This window comes from Hakea prostrata, chromosome 8 (assembly GCF_041222555.1).
Source record: "Hakea prostrata isolate BN-2017 chromosome 8, UWA_Hpros_2, whole genome shotgun sequence".
Lineage (NCBI taxonomy): Eukaryota > Viridiplantae > Streptophyta > Magnoliopsida > Proteales > Proteaceae > Hakea > Hakea prostrata.
In genome coordinates, this window is record NC_142607.1 from 38745915 (window position 1) to 38763489 (window position 17575).

Genomic DNA, 17575 nt, shown 5'->3' on the forward strand with positions numbered 1-17575 from the left:
CACAGAAATGGAAGCTCGATGATTTTCTCTGTTCAGTATGAACGTCTTCCAGTATTTTGTGCTTTCTGTGGTTGCCTTAATCATGAGGAATTGAGATGTTAGGCCCTCTATGATACTTAACTTCATTCCAAAACTCATGCTTGATGTAGTGGGAATAACTGCCCTCAGTTCCAGAGTTCAACTTCAGTTAATGTGCAGCACTGTGAAAATGTGAAAACCACTTTTTAAAAATGGAAGATCAAGTTCGCTGCAGAAGTATGTTTCTTACCATTCTACCAACCCTATGGACGGCAAAGGTCTCCCTTGAGGATTTAATCAAGGTGCGCACAAGCTGGTCCCGATGAGCCCTACACCATCACATTTGCCAAGACTCCTCCACCATTAACCACCTTATGTCCAATTCTCCCTATGGTGGCTAACATATAGGTCAGCCCAAACCATCATCGCCCACCGGAACCTACCTCCAATTACCATGCTCTAAGTCAACTTCAAGGTCCACTCTCCTCACAGGTCCATCTCTCCCTCTGAACCCATCAGAGCCCCCTCAAGCCCACATAACATGTATACCTCCTCTGCTAAGCCCACACAACATCATCCCTATCATCCTCTCGAACAAACCACTATTCACCAAGCCCAACTCTCTCACCTCTTCTCACCCACTCTGTTTCAAGTTCTCTGCAGTCTCCCTTGGAACCAGATAGCCACCACTATCCTAACCTCTCACCCAATGACACTAGTATCGGGGTTCCTCAAATTCTCTAGCATCCCCCACCATCCCTTTCTTTGCCTCAAATTCTACAAGCCCCCCTGACGAAGAATGTGATCCGAAACAAGAGAATTAAATCCTCTGCTTCTGATGATTCAGCTAATATGGAGCATGACCTGCCTGACTTGGAGGAACATTTTTTATCCTCCAACCCCTTGGAGGCTATGGGAGTACAGCCACAAGGAGAGCAATGAAAATCTTTTCTTGGAATTGCCAAGGCATGGGGACACCTTGACAATTCCCACTCTTCAATGGCTCTCTCGCAGCATCAAACCCAAAATTATCTATTTGATGGAGACAAAGGGTTCAGAGAAACAGTAATCTCACTCTGTAAAAGCTTAGAATAAAGAATCAATTTTATATACCTCCAACAGGGCATGCTGGTGGACTAACGGTTATCTAACATGATGAAATAAACCTTCATGTGGTCTATGCTGATAACAAAATTATTGATACTCAGGTGAGTTCCAAAGCTAAAGCTAATTTTTTTTTCTTTTTCCTAACACTTGTGTATGGAGACCAATCAAAGAAAATATACCTGCCATACGGAGAAAAGTTGAAGATTTGGGGAAAATAGAAATGCAAAATGGGTTTGTGCTGAAGATTACAATTCCTTTCTCCAGTGGAAAGAAAAACAAGGTGGACTTCAAAACAACTCAAGGGAAATAAACAGATTTCGGCAATTCCTAGATGCTTGTCATCTCTCTGATTTTAAGTCTCATGGTCCAAAATTTTCTTGGTCCAACAGAAGAAAGGGCGAAGCTAAAATTAAGATCAAGCTGGAGAGAGTGTTGCCAATGATGCTTGGATTAGGAGATTTGATAATGCTGAGATAAAGAGTCCATGCTGCCACGGTTCTGATCACAGTCACCTGAGTTCGGATGCCATTGGAGTAATACCAAGAGGACTTAAACCTCTTAGATTTGAGGCCATGTGGCTGACTCACGAAGAATGCGCTTTAGTTGTTGATCAAGCTTGGCATATTCCCCATAGTGGTTCAGCTAGTGAAGTTCTACGTATAAAAGTGGAAAACTGTCAAAGGCAACTTAAGAACTGGAACAAAAAGGTTTTTGGGAAGGTTTCAGGAGTCATAGAAGAGATGATTCAAGAGGTGGAACTGTTACAAGATGCCCTCACATCAGGTTCCAATCAATCCCCAGAGAAAGAACTCCAGGAAATGCTTAAACAGGCCTATTTGAAGGATGAAATTTTCTAGCTACAAAGATCCAAACTGCGTTGGGCAAAAGAAGGTGACAAAAATTCTAAGTTTTTCCACTCGTGCATTCTGCAAAGAAGTAGAAGTAATAAGATTCCGGCTTTAAAAACAAAGAGGGGATTTGGTCCCATTCCACAGATAAATCAAAATTTATTGCAGGAACAATATAAAAAGATTTATACCTCATAAACCATAGATGATGAAGCTCTTAATCTTGCTCTATCTTCCATTACTCCCTCAGTCAATGAAGTAGAAAACAGAAGCCTTTGCTCCCAACCATCGAAAGAGGAACTCGGAATGCAGTATGGGCTATGGCTCCATTGAAATCCCCAGGACCTAATGGACTGCCACCTCTCTTTTTCCATAAATTATGGTATTTGGTAAGTCATGATGTCTATGCTTTTATCTCTGGATTTCTTCACTTCTGTAGTACGCATCCGACATCAAAAATCACATATCTGCCTCAGACCTAAGGTGGAGCAGAGATTGTGGATCAATTTAGGCCAATAAGTCTTTGTAATGTGACCACTAAAATAATGAGTAAAATCATGGTTACGAGACTCAAGGACCTCTTGGAAAATGTCATCTCCCCATCCCAATCAACTTTCATTCCCCGAAGACTCATATCCGATAATGTTTTGATGGCCCATGAGGCTTTTCATTACATCAAAAAGAAAAAGAAAAAGAAAGGAGAAAAGAAACTGATGGCCATCAAAATTGATATGAGCAAGGCCTATGACAAGATAGAGTGGCGATTCATAGAAAAGATTCTTTTAGCCCAACATTTCTCTGTGAAGTGGGTCCAGATGGTTATGTCTTGTATTTCCTCAATCTCTTATAGTGTATTGGTGTAATGGTAGGTAGTAGTCCTTTACCTACCATTACACCTAGTAGAGGGATTAGACAGGGTGACCCTCTCTTCCCTGCATTATTTGTCTTATGCTCTCAGGCCCTAAGTACTATGTTGCCTAAAGCTGAGAGACAAGGTTTTATCCACGGTATTCGGGTTAAGGAATAGAAGTTCCCCCATATCTCACCTCCTCTTTGCTGATGATAATCTCTTATTTGTTGAGGTTGGTTTGGAGGAAGTACATAACCTAAAAGCTTGCCTAGATTTCTATTGTATGGCTAGTGGACAGAGCATTAACCTTCAAAAGTCCTGCATCACCTTTAGCCCCAACACTCCATCAAAGATTAAACAATGGTTTTCGAGGATTTTAAAATTTTCATATGGAGAGGGCCCTAAAAATACCTTGGGCTACTTAATGAATTTTGGGTATCAAAGAAGGAAGTTTTTAAGGACATAGAAGAAAAGACTCATAAAAGAATTCAAGGGTGGAAAAGTAATTTGTTCTCACATGTTGGAAAGGAAGTCATGATCAAAGCAGTGGCTCTTACTGGATACAATTATGTGGTCTCTCACTTTAAATTACCTGTACTACAATGTAAAAAGTTGAAGACTGCTATCACTCATTTATGTTGGGCTAACAATGAGGAAGACAAGAACCTATGCTGGGTTTCTTGGGTTAGAATGAGCAGGGCAAAAGATAGAGAAGGGTTAGGATTTCAGGATCCACATCTTCAAAATAAGGCTTTCCTTCGTAAATTGGCATGGAGAATGTGGTTTAACCATAACTCTCATTGGGATAATTTCTTTAAACAGATTTACTTCCCTCTTTGAAATTTTTTAGAAGCTAGATGTGACTTTAATTCTTCATGGGCTTGGAAAGTTATCCTAGAAGGTAAGAAGGTACTTATGAAAGGTCTACCATGGAGCATTGGTACAAAGGAACACATCAGCATTTGGGATGATCAATGGATTCCTAAAATGAAGGCTATAAGGTCATACATCAATCTTTCAGAAGTTCATAGGTTACTTGGGTTTCTATAATTGATCAGCAAACTAGGATCTAGAAGGAGGGCCTTATTAGAGACTGCTTCCATGAGGAGGATGTTATGGCAATCCTTCAAATTAGGTTAGCATTGTTCCCCAAGGAAGAACAGCAGATATAAGGTCCAACATCAAATGGTATTTACTCTGTAAAATCAGCTTACCATATCTTATGTAACCTGGTTGATAGAGAGAGTAACAACTTGAGAGGGGCTGCCACAACAATCCTAGATTCCCAAGTCAGTGTGGAAGGTAGTTTGGACTATCAAATCCCCTCCTATACTGCAACACTTTTTATTGAGAGTCATTATCTGGGGGTTTGGCAACTACAAAAGCACTTAATATGAGAAACATTAAAGTGGACTCAGTTTGTTTTAGTTGTGGGAAACAAGGGGAAGATATTGCTTATATACTTTTTGATTGCCCTATAGCTAGAGCTGTGTGGTTCTCTTTGGAATTGGGATTTTCTGCTCCAACTTCTAATATATCTTTGTCTTGTTTTATTGAAGCTTGGAGAAGAGTGGCAGAGGACAAGTCTTCTTGGGACAGAGTATCTCATTTGGCCACATTTATCAGCTGGAATTTATGGAAGAATAGAAACAATCTCTTATATGCAGGTTCTTCCTCCCCAATGGACGTTCTTCAACTATTTGTTATGCATCTCTCTAAGTTTCTAAAGTTCACTATAGTTGCCTGAAGTAACGAGGTAGTTCCCTCTGTAAAGGAGAGAGATATATCAGATTGGAGACCTCCATCACAAGGTTTTGTCAAAATTAATGCAGATGCGGCTTTTAAAGAAGGCAAGGGAGGAATGGGTTTCCTATTGAGGGGATCTGTAGGTGTCCTCGTCGCAACTACATCTATACCTATCATTCTCTCTTCCCCCTTCCCCTTTCGAAGTTGAATCTCTAAGTGTTCAAGAGGGGTTTTTGCCAGCTCTAAGGGGAGGTATTGATAGAGTGATTGTTGAAAGAGACTGCCAAGCTTAGATAAAAATGCTCAACTCTCAGTTCAAGGCTGCTATGGATGTAGCCAATGTGGTGGAAGACATATCTCATATGTCCTCTTATTTTCTTTCATGTTCTTTTTCTTATATTCCTAGGGAGTGCAGCAAGATTTCTCACTCGCTAGCCAGGAAGGCCGTCTCCTCAGCAGGGAGCATCGACTAGTCTATTTCCACTCCTTGACTCGGAGTCTTGTACTGCGGAAGCCTTGAGCTTTTCCAGCTCTTCTTTTGAATGAAGTATGGTTTAGAAAAAGGGACCCATCCTTCCTAGTGTTTATAGGTGGATCTCTCTCCTAAATGTGTGGTGGACGAGACATTAGGGTGGCAGCATCTAGATCCCGATACTGGATTTGTCTGGTTTAATTATGTACTTAAACTTTTGATTCCTGAGTTTAACTTCTTATTCGCATGCACTATTAAAATTGTTTTGAGGAAAGTATTTCATAGTTTACATGTACCTTGTAGTATGACTAGCTTTTTCCATAGAGCCACCCTTTTCATATGAACACTACATTAGATACACCTAGTCATTCTAAGGACATGGTACAAATGTACAATTGTATCTATATTTATGTGTATTAGTGAAGCATCTTCTTTCATTGACTACCTAATCTGTTACTACTAGTTGAATTTAAGGTACGAAATGGATCACCTTAACCTTGTATTTGAAGGGACACTTGTCATTACAATACAAATGTTTATTCTTTGGTTCATCAATGACTAAAGTTCAAATGTATCTAGATTGATTGTCTGGTAATGAATAAAAAAACCATGAAAGTATCACTTGACATAATAGTGGTGTGGGAGAGATTCATATTTTTCTTTCTAGTGATCATCAAACCAATCACAAGGACTGGGGTCCCCAGGTTAAAGGATGGGAAGGGGGTGGAGAGGAGGGGGTTTGGGGAGGAAGGTGTAGAGGGATTAAACATTAAAGTTCCAAATCATGGATCTCCTTGATCTTATTGTCTTTACATAAGAAGTTGCCACCATTGTGCCAAAAGCACATCCACAGAAATATTCGTATAAAACCTCTTTTTTTCTTTTCTTTTAGGAAACATGACTTCATTAAGGAAAGGCACCAGAAAACGCTCGGTCCTAATTGTCATCTTTAGTAACCTACCAAAAGTGGTGAAAGAAAGTAGGTGAAGAGGAACCAACTATTTGAGTGCAGCAAAAATTTAACCTTCAGATGGTACTTTGACTAATAATTCATTTACCTCATTTGTAATCGCTGAGTCAACACTTTGAAGGTCCAGTTCAATGTCATTATCTTCCACACCTTCCGAACTCACAGTTTCTAAAAGTGATTTAGTAGCTCAGCATACACTTCATCACGCGACTGAGTCCACTCGCCATTCTGAAGTTTGAGTTTGAGGATACGAATCCTTTGCCTACGCTGGCTGGTGGTTGCATGGAAGAAAGCTGAGTTCCGATCCCCGTCGCAAATCCAATCAATTTGAGACTTTTGACACCATAGTATATCCTCCCTATTAAGTTGTTCCTCAAGCTCATTTTGCACCTCCCATTCCAATCTCATATAGCCATGATTAACCTTTCTTGATTGGATGAGAAGAAGCTCTACCTTAAGTTGTGCAATTCTTGTTTGAATATGCCCAAAACACTCCTTATTCCACACCAAAATATCATGTTTGCACCTACCCAACTGGCCAACTTGCTTTCCAATATATGTGTTGCATCACCATCAATTTTTTGTTCCCAAGCCTTTTGTACAACATCTCTACATTGTGGGTGCCTGAGCAATGTTCCCTCAAAACAAAATGGTTGTGATCCTTTAGCAACACCACCTTCTAGATCTAGAATAAGTGGGTTATGGTCTGAAGCTAACCTTGCCTTAATAAACACAGTTGCATCATCAAACTTGATCTTCTAGGCTGAATTAGCTAAACACTGGTCTAGACTGATTTTAAAGTTTGCCATCCCTGACCTACTATTATGCCATGTATATCGTGGCCCATTGAACCCCAGATCTAACAAGCAACATTGGTCAAGAAAATCCCAAAAAGCTTGAATTCCTCTCTTATTTTTACGGTTACCCCCTTCCTTTTCTACCCAACTTAAATGGGAATTAGAGTCCCCCATGCAACACCATGCCTCTTCATGATGAAATATTAAACGCCGTGACAAAGCAATATACAAGGGTGTTTCTTGATAAAATGACTTACGACGGCACTTTATGAAACGCCACTATATATTACCATACAATGGCGTTTTTATGAAAACGCCGCTACGCTATATGTTACATACTATAGCATTTTCTAAAAGCGCCACTATATCCTTAGGCAAAGTGTCGTTGTTGATCCATTTTCTTGTACTGTAATGGTTTGCACCTCAGTTGCTTCAGCCAATTCCACACAGCTTGCCGATGAACCCCTGCACACATTAAAATAGGATCATGGAGATGTATTAGATTAGTCTATGAACTACGAAACAGTCTCTAAAAGCCAAGTTGCCCAGTGGATGATATTTATCAAGCCCAAGGGACTTAGTCTTCAAATCCGCCATCCATCTTGATACATATTGGAGGACTCTTCCGGGTCACGACTTTGATTATTGAATGATCCATCTTTATGAAGATACCAAATAAAGTAACAAGTAATAATCATAATAGAGAACATCCAATGAAGAGACGGTTTATCAAGAAAAAAATTTCTCAAAAGACTATTGCAAAGATGACGTAAAGATCTCTGAGTGAGAGACTCGGCTCTCAATCCCAAAGGTCCCGCTGCCAAGATTCGCTTGGCCCACCCACAAGAAACAAAAGGTGCTAGATTGATTCTGAACAACCGCCACAAAACATACAAGTAGATTGATGTGTTGTCCCCTGAGATAAAATGGTATTACCAGGGATTCATGCATTTAAAACACACCCAAAAAAAATTGCTTAAACTTAATATGCATCTTTAAATTCCAAAAAATAAAATTCAACCAATTAAATGTTCATGAATGGAGATTTATTTAAAGTTAGACTCACTGATTATCATTTTGATGAATTAATTTTTTTAACATGAGGGTGAGAAACAGTTGGAAAAAGAGAATAATTGAAATGCACTATCATTATCTCATTTAAACATTTGCATTGAGTAATGTGAGCCTGAAGTTCAGTAATACATTTACAAGATATTACGAATTAACTGCCGATTTACTGACCTGGCAAGAGTTACTAATTCTCATATAATAGCTGCAAATGCTCTAATTCGGGTTAATGTCCCAACAGAAAAATCTATCACTGCAAATAAAACTAAAACACATTTAAAACGTGCAAGATCAATAAGTTTTATGGATAAAAATTCTAGAAAAAGAAATGAGCAAATTATCAAGATTCTTATAATATAGAGACAATTATTCATGAAAAAAATAATAAAAATGAAGACATCTCTATTAATTACGTCACTACAAGAAAAAGATGGAACCAAAAAGGTATAATTATCGACAATATTTTTGCATATAATGTTATTATTGGAATAATGAAACAAGACAAAGATAGTAAACCTAAATTATTGATGAATGTAAATGAAGAAACGATTGACTAAAATAAAAAAATAAAAAAACATAATTCAAGCATAATTGAATTTGCTTGAAAAAGTTAATTTTTTGAACCTGTAGTTCAAACACCTGAAGGTGAAAACTAGTGGGATACAAATTGATTTTTGTGCAAATATGATATGTGAAAAGTTATATTTCAACATAAAGGTTTTAGCAAAGGCATGGCAATGAAAAAATATTCTTTTGTGGTAAATGCAAAAGTATGAAAATACCTGAAATATTCAAAATGTTTGAAGCATATAAAATTTTCAGGAAAATTGTTCAATAAGACTCAAAGATCATTATATGGATTAAAGCAATCAAGTATAATCGCCATAGTGAATATTCATTAAGAAATTGTACAAAAATGACCCAATTTACTATTATGTCTTTACTAAAATATATGGATTTAGCTTTGTTATAATAAGTATATATATTGATAATTTCAATTAATTCCAGAAAAGCTTCCAAAAGAGAAAAACAGTAGATTATTCAAAGAATTTGAAATGAAAGATCTTGAAGAAAAAAAATTTTGTCTTGGCTTGTAAATTGAATATTTGACAAATTAAATATTCATTCATCAATCAACTTATACAAAGAAAATTTTGAAGCATGGATAAAACACATGCATTGAATACCCCGATAGTTGTGAAATCGCTCGACATAAAGAAAGATCCGTTTCAACCCTATGAAAACAATGAAAAACTTGATCTTGAAATATCATATCTAAGCACAATTGAGGCATCAATGTATCTTGCTAATAGTACACGACCAAATATAGCATTTTCTGTAAATGTATTAGTAAGATTTTGTTTTTGTCCAACACAAAGAGCTGGAATGGTATTAAGCATATATTTCGATACCTTTGAAATACTATTAACATGGAGTTATTTTATTTAAATGAATATGAAATCAACTTACTTGTTATGCAGAAGCAAATATTTATCTAATCCACAAAAAACTATATTTCAAATAGACCATTTATTCACAAATGGAAGTACGACTATTTTTAACATTCAACAAAGCATAAATAGCTGTCACATTTTTAAATTATGCAAAATAATAGCTATTTATAAAGCAAATCGATAATGCATTTGGTTAAGATCAATGACCCAACACATCTACAAAGCATACGATCTTCCATTTGAAAAAAAAGTTCCAACAATATTTTATGAAGACAATGTTGTATGTCAATTAAAAGAATGATATATCAAATGAAATCAAACAAAACATAGTTCACAAGAATTTCTTCACTCATGACCTTCAACGAAATGGTGAAATCGATGTTCAACAAATTCGTTCAAGTGATAATTTGGTATATTTATTTAATAAAGCCATTGCCTATTTCAAATTTTGAGAAGTTGGTTTATGAGATTGGGATGTGACTTAAAGATATTCAATGAGATTATCATCAGGATGAGTAAAATACGTATTACACTATTTTTTTTCTTTCACCAAGATTTCGTCCCACTGGGTTTTCCAATTAAAATTTTTATGAGATAGCTGCTAAGACGTATTATTTTGATACGTATATTATTTTTCCTTCAATAAGATTTTTTTCCACTGGGTTTTTTCTTAGTACATTTTAACGAGATATATTACCTATTAATGGACATCCAAAGAGGAGTTTATAAATAATATTGATTGTGGATGTTCATCACCCCTGAAAAGATAATACCAAATGATGTAACTTCCAAATGAAAATCTTAACCACCTCAGTGTACAAACTTGGTGATCGGCATTCCCATATTAACTGAAAATTACAACAATATATCCATCCATATCAGGAACACATTATTTTGTGCAAAATTCATATATTATATTTTCTTGTAGACTCTAATATTTTCATATCAAATACTGTTACTTCTATAAATATGTAATGCAGCGTTGCTCAGTTAGAAAAATCAACAATCCTCGACAAAGAGGTCTTAAGTTTGATTCTTTTTTACTTAATTTTCTTCCTAATCTTTAATATTTATTCTCCATTTTATAACAGTTATATCATTTTTATTTTTTTTTTATTTTTTTTTTTTGCATCTTAATGATACCATCGTTGCAGATTTGGCAAAGCATGACCAAAATGCCCTCATCATGTTTTTTTTTTTAAATCTCAATGATAACATCAGTACAGACTTGGTGAAGCCAGAACAACTCAGGCTTTACCGGTTGAAAATGGAGGAGAAACTGCTAGTGCTTCTTAACAGTGAACTCATTCACTCTGTGGTGGTTAATAGATTCTTCTATCCTTCTTTGCTGTTGTCTTTTTACCATCTTTCGCATTTTCATTTTTCATCAATTATCAAAGGAGGGGAAGGGCGTGGGAGTAACCGAGTAGGTGTAAAAGGACGAAAGTTCGACTCCGCACCTCCTTGGTCTTACTGCGTTAATATAAGAAGCTGCCACCACTGTATAAAGATCACGTCCATTGGTGCTTGTAGAAAGGGTAGAAGGATATTTTAATCATAAAAATGACTAAAGTAACGAAAACCGTTTAGTGATTAATGGTCCTCCTCAGATACTGAAGGAATGCCAAATACAAAATTTCATCTTTCTTGGATAGAAAGTGATTTAATTAGATCAAAACCTCAGGGCCCAAATAAAAATTCCCTGAAAATGAAAGCAGAGGTGAATCATGTCTAAAAGTTTCTTCCAAAATTATTTCCAAAAACTTTCAAAGACTGTCTTGGCACTTTCAATACTGAGGGAAATGATTCAATCAACAAATACTAACACTCACCCAGAACATACATAAACATAGTAGCCCAACCACAAAAAATAATCTCTCTAGTGACTAATACTTCAATAAACAACTATTTTGTTTATGGTTTGCCAAGCAAAGGAGATCGATCTGTATTATTAGTAAACTAAAAGAATCCCAGGATGGAGATTTATCATACCTCCAACTTGTTTTTCTGCAACTTGTTTTGGTGCAAGCCTATGAGAGTTGGCAAGCTATGCAGGACTAGAGCAATTGGATATGAGTGCCAGATGAAGCTACTAATTACCTTTAGGAAGCAGTTCTTCTCCTTGCTCGGTGTTACTGATCTGGTTGATTACAAAACAGACAATCGTAATGCACCTCTTCCGAGCAGTCACCTGTGCATCCAGGTATGTCTCCTGGAATCTCTTCAATGGTAGATAGTCATCATTCTTCTTTTGTTTTCTAGTTTCCTTGTTAGCAATCTAAATCTCAGGAACACCTTATCATTTCTCAACAATTCTCAAGTGCCACCAAAATAAACCTGATGGTGTATATTTCATCAACTCCTCAAGAAAATGGTGTCAACTACATGGATTCTAGCCTTCAAATTAGATCAATTTAAAAGTATAAGAATACATTTTCAGAAGAAAAACCTGTACTCAAAGCTAAATGAGTTTCTTTCTTCCTTTCTTCCATCATCCTAATAATTTTTCCTTTCTTACATTCTTCCATCACCTTCACACCTTTTTTCTGTTGTCATCTCATGTTCCATGTTCTTCCCTTCAATCATTTCCTTCAAAGAAACCTGGCTTCTATCATCTTCTTTCAGCTGCAACAGTGGAACGGAGAGTGCTTCAAGATCTTCTTCCATCATACAACAGCAGCATACAGGATGGAGCTTCTTTCATACATTCATTTGTCTTAGTGGTTTCAGGTTCATTCTTGTAGGACATTATTGCTACCTATGAATTTCTTGTATGCAGGAGAGCAGCAAGGCATCTACAGAAAAGCTTCCTGAATCAAGAGGAACTAAAAGATGATGAAATAAATGGAGATGCTTAGAGAATACTCAAGAAGCAAAAAAGCAGGATGAAGAAATGTATTGATCAGATCAATGATTTACCTCATTGCATCATAACATAAATCTAAGCATAGAATCCATGTGAAGGTTCAAATTGGATATGGATCAAATGTATCTTCTTTGACAATTAAAAGATCAGTTTTGTAAATTGGGAGGTTGTAAAGGTTTTATAACCACAATATCCTTTTTTATGCAGCTTTGATGTAAATCATCCAATGTGGTGCAAATTTTTTCTTGAGTCTCACTCAAGTGAATTGGTTTCAAGAGAATTAATCTGCTAGTTTTGATGATTGTCACTTTCAATTTGATTCACTATCTCAACAAAATCATAACTAACAAGTATCTAAACAGCCCAAACCTGATCGGACAGGGTTGGATTCAGATCAGTCTACAATATGGAAATAAATCCTCAATCATTTCATGTTTTCTATCTTAATGTCCAGTTTGATTTTCTTTCTCGAAAGATAAGTTACAAAATTAAATCAATAGTCCAAAAAGATAAAATCACACTCAGATATTAGACTAGAATCAAACCAAACAGGACCTATTGTGATCATGCATGCAATCACATGCTGAAACGCTTATGCTTCCATTTTGAAGGTGAAGCTTACATACAAACTACCAACAACATAAGCTTAATTGTCACCAACTTCCCAAAACTAAACTAATGTCATTGCACCATGGAACACTAGTTGAAACAGGAAGAGGAGATTCTATATCACAGATAAGATAAAGACAGTTGGAAGCAGTAGGAAGGAAAACACATACAGCTGATACCATGTAAGAATACCATATTTGATGAACCCATTCAGGAAATATTTTCCAATTAGGTCAACAATCTGAAAATTCTGGTTTACAAGAAAAGGCATGGGACAGGAGAGGAAGGTGGAAGGGTTTGCATGGGTGGGGGTGGGGATGGTCTCAAGAGGACTTTCACTGTTGAGACCATTTTATCAAGATTCTGTTCCCCCAACAGAACATGTAAGTGCAAAAACTGTTCTTCAGACCACTTCTCTCACTTGTTCTTTAAGAACAAAAGAATGAACCCTTTTAACAAACACTCACAATCCATTCCAGAACAAAAGGACATCAGAACTGTTCTCCGACACCATTACTAAATGCATCCTAGATCAACTAAGTAGAATCAGGCAACAGTCCCAGGCAAGTTAGGATAAGGAGGACTCATGGCAAGAGGATGACGATAGGAGAGACAAGAAAGGGAGAAAAGTAAAGCTAAGGCAGATATCAGCATATTGTTGAGGGAGTTGAAAGGTTAAAACAGAATTGGAAAAAGAAAAAATTTAAAAAAAAAAGTGGACTGGTACTCCCATCTTTACATGAATGCATGATAATTAATAAGGTTACATCTCTATCAGATTTCAGATTTTGTAATTATAATAGCATGATGATTCATCATCGTAGCATTGTTCATACATTCATGGGCATGATATGATATATGTTCTCTCACTTAATTAGTTAGCTCACCCTATAGTTATGATTGTTTTATGAAGTATATACAATTAAATAGCAAGTGTTTGGACTACACAAAAAATAACAAGAGGCAAATATCAAAGCCTCCAAGTAGTTGGTTAGAAAGGAGATGTTTCTTATACAAAAAATTTTTAGTGTAGACATATTTTGTCATTTGTATAGATAAATGCACCAGGTTGTGACCAGCATCAGGCAGTGCATCCAATGGGCATGGGGAACATTAGGCACGACCAAGCTGGGCATGGGCATTTCAAGCACGAGTGAGCAAGAGTCAACAGCTATTGCAATAACATGGTCTTTGTGTGCGTCTCTGTGACATACAATTCACCATTCACTTGGAAAATACAGTCTAGTATAAGTAATGTAGTACTGTATTTGAATGATCAAAACAGTAGCCAAATAGGACCTTTCACAGGGAATCAACTTCAGATTTGATGGACTTAAGGTGAAACAGAGTTTAGAGGGGAATAAGGGCTGAAACTAGAATGTTATTATAACAGGCTGAATAGATCTTCAAATAAGGACAGAACTATAATGAAGAAAGTGACAATAACAATGTAACATGTAACACCCGGGCTTCACACTGCAAGGTGGATCGATTGGATCGAACACCAACCTACCTTGATCAAACACAAGGGTTCTCCAAAGAGGAAGAATGCTAGCAAGCAATTTGATTTCAATTCATAAGTTGTTTTTTCACCTCTTACATGAGTTTCTTATATAGCACTCTAAAGAGACCAAAACAATAATGAAAACATCCAACCACTACCCAACACAACCTACTACAAATAATAATGGAAACATCCAACTACTACCCAACACCATTAGTCAAAATAATAATGGAAACATCCACCTACCATACCACTAACCAACACCACCTACTAGCTCCTTTTGTTGACTTTTCAAAGCTAGACTTGGGCTTAGTTTAAAATAGGTGGGTTGTTCTTCTTCCACTAAAGTGATCCAAGCCTATGAAACCATGGGCTCATTTTAACCCACTCCAATAGTCCTAGCCCATGCAAGCCATGGGTTGTTTTGGATCATATCTTTAGGCTTTGATGGGCTTGACCATTGGGCTTTTCTCTTCCTTGTATATGCTGCCAATTCTGCATCAATAAGAGAGTGCCTTCACTACATCTGAGAAGATTCAGCCTCCAACCCTGATGCTACCTCCGGAACTTACTCCAATCGGCTTTTGCTACTTCGGTTGATGAAGGTCAGACACCAAATTGGCCAATTTCCCTTTGAGATCAACTTAGGGTTGATAGACATGGGTGTTGGGCCTTCGTTAAGCAGGTTTATATGGTCATGGGCCTATAAGTTCAGTGTTTATGCCAAGTACAAAATAGGTTTTACATCAAAATTTCATTCTCATTTTCCCATAATTCTTCATTTTTTTATTTTTTTTTTTTTTTTTGGGGGGGGGGGGGGCGGAGGGTGTCTATTGTGAATCTTATTTTCATCTAAAAAATAGAAAAACCCCATTCTATTGATTTTTGCGCAAGATCACTCAAAACCCAATTCAAATATAGGATATAATAGCAAAAGTACATTGTCTTTATGAAAACCTTCCAAATCTATTCTCATAACTCTGCACCTCTGCTCTTGGCTGCTCTTGCTTCAAAGATTTATATAACTTTTTCTCTCTCTCTCTCTCCTTTCCACACGATCCATGACCCAAAGTTGCAGTTTCTAAACCGCCAAAAGAAAATCCAAAAATCCACCTTTGCATAGAGAAGAACTTCATCTTCAATGGGTTTTGTTTGCCATTGCCGGGAGATCAACAGGTGACAAGCATTCGATTGACCATCTTCTTCTTTGTCATCCTCTTCACACTATTTTTACCCCCATTACTGATTTTCTCTTGAAATTTGGTGGAGCTCATAAGCCAGGAATCTGGTGTTGAACCTCTATTCACCCCCCCCCGAAAGAAAGAAAGGGAGAGGAAAAAAATAAATAAATAAAACAACAACAACCAAAAAAAAACTAGCTTCTTGTTCATATTCAGTTTATTAACTTTCAAGTTACAGAAAATCTTATGTTCCTCTTTCAATACACCCAATACTTCAAACCAGATTTCATTTCTGTCCTGAATCCGTTTATGGCTTTAAATTCGGAATCTGAAGTCAGATCATCAGAATCCTATTTCTACTGTCCAGTTCTGTTTTGCATCATCTCTCAGATTATTGTTCAGTTTCCCTATACACTCTTAAATATTGATATTCATCTGAGTGAGTTTATCCACTAATCAGACTTCTAAGTATCACAATCAATATTATTTTAGACTTTGTTCTTCTTTGGAGCAACAAAACGAACAATCCATTCAACAGAGGTAGTTCTTCTTGGAAATTGAAGATATATTTAGGGTTTGGCTTGCAAGATAAATCAATTTGGAGAAGGAAGAACATGAGGTTAACTTGGTATTGATTTCTAGGGTTAGGGTCACAATTTTTCATTTGACATGCCAAATTTGTTTTTCATTCTATAATCAATTCTGGACAAAACTTACCAAACTATTAGGGTCAAGGTTCTTGCACAAATTCCTTACAGTTAAGAGTTCACCCAGAATATTCTAGAAAAGAAATTCAAAATCTTACGGATGGAATAGATATATGGAGAGATACTTAGGAGTTGTGGGAAGGACAAGGAGATAAAATTGGACCCAAATGAGTGGGTAGGGAAAAGTTAGCAACAACAACAATTCTTGTGGGATGATTTTGGATGGCTAAAATTATCCTCGGATTAATTGAATTGATATGGGACGGTTTAGGAAAGATTGTGGGAATGCTTCTTGGATGAAAAAAAAAAAAAATAAAGAAGATTTTAGGGTTGATTGGAAAAGGGAAGGAATAACAAAATCGGTATGGGTAGGGATTTGAGATGTTAAGAAAATCAAGGAAGGAAAAGTAAAGGGAATGCAGTATTAAAATTGAATGGGAAGTATCTTGGATAAGGGAGGGAGGGAGGATCTCTGCGGCAAAGGGAGGCGGTTGGGAAGGGAGGGGTAGGGGAACCATGCGGCACGGGGAAGGGGTGTTCTTGCTGAATTCTTTCAAGAATCTTGATTTTCTTCTTATTCTTTCTTACTCTTTTTTCTTTTTCTTTCTCATTTCTTTCTTCTTCTTTTTTCTTTTCTTTCTTTCTTTTCGTTTCTTTTTTTTTATATTTCAGTTTTCCCAGAGTTTCAGGAAAAAAAAGAACAGAAAGCGGGGGGGAAGAGAGAGGGTGGGGAGAGGTTCCCACAAACAATGTTCAATTTTTATTCAAATGCAGACTAAAGTTTACAATCATAGGCTGGCCTATTTATAGCCTTAGATCAAGAATAAAGAACTTTAACTCAAACTGGAATACTCTATTTCGACTCAACTAAAAAACCAACTTAACTAGGGTTTTCTTTATCAGTTAGAATACCCTTTTACGACTACTTTACAACCACCTAAATTAAAAGAATTCTTCTTGAAATAAAAGACTTAACTTATCTAAAAGAGTCCAACTTAAAAGAAAGACTCTTAATGACTTAAAACTCAACTCACAAAACAAATCAAGACTCCGGAATAAAGTGATAAATTCTGAAATTAAATTCCAGCAGATAATTAGGGCTAAAATTGACCAAATATCCCCTCCTGGAGGTTTTGGCAGCCAGCGCTAGGTGCGTCACTTTGAGTGGCCGTGGGGCCCACTCCTAGGGATTCAGCCAGGGGCTGGATTCTGGTTCACATCAATAGATCCTTGTTTTGATTTCTTTTAAATAGGCAAATTTGAGAGTGAAAATTGATACCAAAAAGGCCTCAAATTGATTTAGTTATGTATTTTTCCCAACTTAGGTTATAAGCAAAGAATAATCTTTTTCTTAAGTTTTATTTAGCTTTAGGAGTAT

The 17575-nt window shown here is 36.6% G+C and overlaps 1 protein-coding gene across 6 annotated transcripts in view; it reads right to left on the reverse strand.

Moving 5' to 3' along the window:
• Positions 1 to 10820: 10820 nt before the first annotated feature.
• The window catches only part of LOC149007803 (zinc finger BED domain-containing protein RICESLEEPER 2-like), a 28439-nt gene continuing 21684 nt past the window's right edge, over positions 10821 to 17575 (reverse strand). For 3 of the 6 annotated variants that reach the window (XR_016175201.1, XR_016175197.1, XM_089166569.1), the window contains one exon: positions 10822 to 12140. The gene's annotated coding sequence lies outside the window, so the exon portion shown is untranslated. Of the gene's footprint in view, positions 12156 to 17575 lie in introns of all 6 variants that reach the window. The other 3 variants (XR_016175199.1, XR_016175200.1, XR_016175198.1) reach the window with 2 other exon arrangements.